The sequence below is a fragment of the Amborella trichopoda genome, chromosome 8 (genome assembly GCF_054954075.1).
Source record: "Amborella trichopoda isolate Santa Cruz 75 chromosome 8, AtrichopodaSantaCruz75HAP2 v2.0, whole genome shotgun sequence".
Taxonomy (NCBI): Eukaryota; Viridiplantae; Streptophyta; class Magnoliopsida; order Amborellales; family Amborellaceae; genus Amborella; species Amborella trichopoda.
The window spans coordinates 30,913,937-30,919,936 of record NC_142343.1 but is presented as its reverse complement, the minus strand read 5'-3'; positions in this window follow the sequence as shown (position 1 = coordinate 30,919,936).

Below are 6,000 nucleotides of genomic sequence, written 5' to 3'. Positions count from 1 at the left end.
CGTACGGTCATAGTTATCAGGTAGTAAATCAATTTTTATTTTTTTTCCACAAATCAGAATGATCTGAAAAAAATAGGAGAATCTAATAAAAATATAAAAAATAATAATTCGAAAAATATAAATTGATAAAAATACCCCTAAAACTTTATGGGGGTATTTTGATCAATTTATATTTACGAAATATTTTTTTTCATATTTTTATTAGGTGCATCTCACTAAGATGTACACACGCTTCAAATTTCAAATCATTCCAATTCATAAAAAATAATGAAAATTGAAACACTACCGGGCAATCGTAACCATGAGACGAACTTTGGACAGTGATAAGCATAGGTGAAATCACTGTTTATTTTCGTCGATAGGCGTTGGGAAGACTTTTCCATATATATATATATATATATATGAAAAACACTACAAAACGCCTATAGGTACAGTACTTCGCCTACGACTTTATCACCATTTAAAGTTTATCACGCGCCTATAGGTACAGTACTTCGCCTACGACTTTATCACCATTCAAAGTTTATCACGCGGTCACGGATGTCTGATAGTGTTTGAATTTTAATATGTTTTTTACAAATCATAATGATATGAAATTTTATAGGTGTGAACGCTAAGGTTGGGGGCATCCAAAGCCTAGCCCACTCTAATGCACTCGATTACCTTGCCATCGACCATGACTTCAAGCCCCCAAGAATTGGAGGTAGATTGTGCACAAGTGGACTCTCTTGTCCCAACCAGGAAGGGGTTACTCTGTTTGTCCGCATTCCTTCCCCAGCCATCATATGTTTGGACCATGGAGTTGGCGTCATCACCTCTTAAGCAATCAACTGTACTGCCACTCCTAACACAACACTCGCACGCCTTGGTGCTGGGGGCATCCAAAGCCCAGCCCACTCTAGTCTAGTGCACTCGATCACCCTGCTATTGATGCCGGCTTAGCGCCCTTTAGAACAGGAATTAGCTTCTGAAAATTGAATTATATCCAGACGACCCAAAAGGGTTGTTACTCTATCTAAATGCTGAACCCCATGCATTGGGGGCTAGGTGAGATTGACAAGGGTACCCTTTTGCAGTTGGACATTCGAACCGTGGAGTTGGCATCCTTTAAGCCGAAGGGCATCGCCTACTAAACCCCTCACCATATGGTACTCTAGAGCCTTGCTTAAATAGTACTCTTGTGCCCAACCCTCGCTTGTTTACAAATGCCGGATGTCGGACTAGACCCAAAGGAGGAAAATGCCCCTCAAGGCAAACCAACCAACCCTGCAATAAGACCTCCATGCCAAAGGTTGTCGTCTACCTAATGACGAAAAGTGTGGTTACAAAGTGAGCCCGAGTGCGCACACTCCTAATGAATTCATACGCATGGAACATCCTGATGTTATGATGATCGACCAGGCTCGTAATGACTTTGATGACCAGCTTGCCCACCTCATGCAAATTCTGAATCCGGTCATGGAACGACTCAAGGAGGTCGAGAACTTGAGGAAGCTGGAGGAAGTTCTCATTATGGAGGCAATGTGAACGCTTCCCACCCATCAATTGAGGAGATACAAAGGGGTCCAAACCCTTCTATGGTGCTATCCCCCTCAATCTGACCCGGTGCCAAGATTAACACAAGAGGCCATCCAAACTGTAAAAATTCGTAAATGGGAAAGAGATGTGGGAATTTGGTATCTTTCTCTATTGACATTGGGCTATATAAAACAATATACAGCTGTTACAAATATATACAGCAATATCCCTTGATTGTGGGATGATGAATAATAAATCTCTACAAACTAGAAGGTTACAAATATGGCCAAGTAAATCCCTACCAACTAAGAAAATAGATATGGCCAAATCAATCTCTATACAAACTTGAAAAGTCCATCAATCTCTACAAACTAGGAAAGTCCAAGTAAATCTCTACAATTAGGAAAGTGAGCCATACAATCCTCAATATTCCCCCTCAAGCTGGATTGTGGAGGAACAAGACGCCCAGCTTGCATAGTAAAGAATGAAATTGGTCACGTCCAAGAGCCTTGGTGAAAATATCTGCATGTAGATTTTTGGTGGGAGATAAGCTATTTTTAGAAGGCCATTTTGAATTTTTCTATCGAACAAAGTAGCAGTCTAACTCGATATGTTTCATCCTTTCATGAAAGACGGGATTTGCCACAATGTGTAGTGTTGCTTGGTTGTCACAGTAGAGGAGCATGGGTTGTGAGTGTCGTATGCCCAGATCAAGAAGAAGATACTTGAGCCAAGTGAGCTCACAAGCAGTGGTAGCCATGTAGCAATATTTTGCTTCTGCATTAGAACGAGATATTATATTTTGCTTCTTAGTGCGTCAAGATATAAGACTGTTGCTAAGAAAAGTTATATATCCAGTGGTGGAACGTCTGGTCATTGGACAACTCGCCCAGTTGGAATCACAAAACGTGGGTAGTTGCAGGTTGTTGGTGGAGGAAAGTAAACTTCCATGTGCATGTGTGTCTTTTAAAAAACATAAAACACGATGAGCTGCTTCAAAATGAGGTATCTGTGGTTTGTGCATGAACTTGCTCAAGAGGTCAACATAAGTAATGTCGGGCCATGCAATAGTAAGCTATATGAGTCGTCCCACAAGACGACAATATTATCTTCGAACTGTTAAAGTTTGACTTGTATCATTATTGAGTTTGTGATGTTGCTCCATGGGGAATGATATTGGCTTGCAACCAAGGAAACCAGTTTCAGACAAAATGTCCAAGGCATATTTCCTCTTAGTGAGAAGGATTCATCTAGTAGATCATGCGACCTCAATGCCAAGAAAGTATTTTAGCAATCCAAGATCTTTGAGATTACAAAAATGCTTTCATTGAGGAAATAGTATTGGCACCATCGTCAGTGATAATCACATCATCAACATAAACTAGAACAGCTGTAAAAGAGTGACCAACATTGGATGTGAACAAAGAATAGTCCGCAATAGATTGTTTGAATCCGGCATCACAGAGAGCTTGGGAAAATTTGTCAAACCAATTTCAAGAGGTCTGTTTAAGGCCATATAGAGACTTTTGCAATCAGCAAACTAGATGCTCCCCCTTATGAGTATGACTCGGTGGAAGTTCCATGTAGCCTTCCTCATGTAAATCCCATGCAAAAATGCATTATTGACATCTAATTGATGTAATTTCCAGCCCTTTGTAGCAGCTATGGCAAAAATATATCTCCCAGTAACTAACTTTGCTACGAGAGCGAATGTCTCATGATAGTTCAACCCTTCCATTTGGGTATAGCCCTTCGCAACAAGATATGCTTTGTAGAGATTGATAATGCCGTCTGCCATGTTCTTAATCTTGTACACCTATTTACAGCCAATGGGGTGTTTCCCAGGTAGTAAGAATTGAACAATCCAAGTGTTGTTGAGATCAAAAGCGTTAAGCTCAGCTTCCATGGCATCATGCCAATGGTAGTATTTGACAGCTTGTGCATCAGTCCGTGGTTCATTATTAGAATAAAGGTTTGTCAAAAAAACATAGTGAGATGAAGAAAAGTTGGAATCTGAAATAGGAAATGGAATAGGGTTTACCAAAAGAAATAGTGCCTGATGGAGATTGCCTAACTGAAGCTATATTGATGAGAAACAAGTGTGTGTGAGCTTGAGAATACATGTAATCATTAAGATGAGTGGGATGCCAGCAGACACGTTTCGAACGACTCACGGGAGTAAGAGCGGGAATGGGTGTAGTAGGTATCATGGTTTCGGCTGGCAGGGATGGAACTGGGGAAGATGACTCAAGAGTAAGTGGCACCTCAATATCAGGAGTAGGTAGGTTTAAAGATGGAATTTCAAAAGTGTCATTGTCCACAACAGGCATGAGAAGAATCATGGAAATGGTCTCAGGTTCCATATTGTTATCTTGAAAAAGGAACACATCTTCACGAAAGATCACATCTCGACTAGTTAAAATGGTCTCCTTTTGCAAGTGAACGACACAGTAGCCTTTCTGACCATGAGGATATCCAATAAAAACACATTGCTTAAACGTAGGATCAAAGTTGTGTTTAAGAATATCACTATTATGATCATAGCAGAGGCATCCAAAAACACGTAAGTGTTAATAACATGGCTGAATTTTAAACAATACTTCATATGGAGATTTACCAGACAATATAGGTGTGGCAATTTTGTTTATCAAGTTTACTGCAGTAAAATATATATTCACCCCAAAATTTAATGGGAAGATGGGCCTGAAAGCGCAAAGCACGTGCCACTTCAAGTAAGTGATAGTTTTTGTGCTCAACAATCCCATTATATTGACGTGTATGTATGCATGTTCACTGGTGGAGGATCCCACGTTCATGAAAAAGGGTTTGCATGGCGTGAGACAAGAACTCAGCTCCATTATCCATTCGAATCTATTGAACATGACAATTAAACTAGGTTTGTACCATTTGCAAAAAAACCTCTAGAAAGTAGTAAGTATCAGATTGGAACCTCATCAAGTAAACCCATGTACATCATGAACACTTATCTACAATAGTCAAGAAATAATGTGCTCCTAAGTGGGATGGAGTGGAGTATCTACCCCATATATCACAGTGGATTAAGTTAAAAGGATCTTTAGATTTATTCAAACTAGAAGGAAAAGGAACTCTAGTCTGTTTAGCCAAAGTACATGCTTCACAAAAAGAAATAGAACATGGAGACAAGTTTAAATTTGAAAAATGTGAACTAGACATCTGATGTTGAGAAGGATGCCCTAGCCTCTTATGCCATAACTCAGCAGAATGACTCTGAATGGCAGGCAAGGTAGTGAGATTATTAGGGACACCGAAAACGAAATGATATAAACCATCTCGCACCTCACTAACTCCAAGCAGCTTCCTTGTGCTCAGGTCCTGAAAGGTACAAAAGGTAGGGAAAAGGATACCAGCACAGCTCATGGAACTAGTCAATTTTCTTACTAAGAGAAGGCTGTAATTGAAAGCTAGAGCGCAAAAAATATCATCTAGGCTATTAGTTAGACTCAAGTTCGATTGGCCTACATGAGTAATGGAAGTAGTGCTACCATTAGGCATCAAACAAGTTTACCATTATGATTTGGAACACAAGTTGATAGCCTAGAAGTGGAAAAGTAAAGTGGTTGGAAGCTCCGGAATAAATGATTCATGAGTCATCATTGTTTTTTAGAATGGAGAGACAAACTTCCATACCTACAAAATTTGCAATAGTAGGTTGGGTTTCAACATTCAGTATGGACATCAACTGTTCATATTGGCTCGGGGTTAAGGAAGGAAAGTTCATCTTGGATGAACCCGGGACAACTGCACTATTGCTGACGAACTCTACACCCGAACTAGTGTTGATGTTCTGCTGGCCATGGTTGGTTGTTGAAGTGTTTGCAAAACCGGACGGTCCAAACCAGAACCGGCCGGTTAAATCGGTACCGGAAAGGTACCGACTCCTGTTAAGGCCAGTTTTGAGGTACTACTCAATAGACGGCCCTCTCCAAAAAAACTAGTACCAAAACCAACCGGTTTGATGTCAAATCGACGGTATTTTCTCAAAACCAGCCGGTTTTCAGCTAACTGGACCGGTTCGTTGATATAACTGCGTTTAGAGTAAATAACGGCAATTTATGGACAACGGCGTTATTTTGAAATATAGACCGTTATATGTAGCAGAAAAACAATGAATCCAAATTTTCACCTTTTTTAATTCGGTTTGTGACCATTTTTTGGTTTTTTTTTGTGTTTCAATGGTTTAAATATAATGAATATAAGACAAGTAATTTGGATTTAAACATTGAAAAAAAAAGAAACGAGTTTCTTGGATTGAAATGGCGATTTTTTAAGTTTTTGAAAATTTCCGCCATTCTTTCAATAATCTCCTCAATACCTAATGGTTCTTGAAGAAATTTTAGGTGTTTGATTGCAACTCGAAGTATTTACTAGATTCAAATTTTAATTTGTTCAGAAAACAAAATATCCAGGGTTTATTTTTACCCCGAAAAGCTGTTGCTCCGA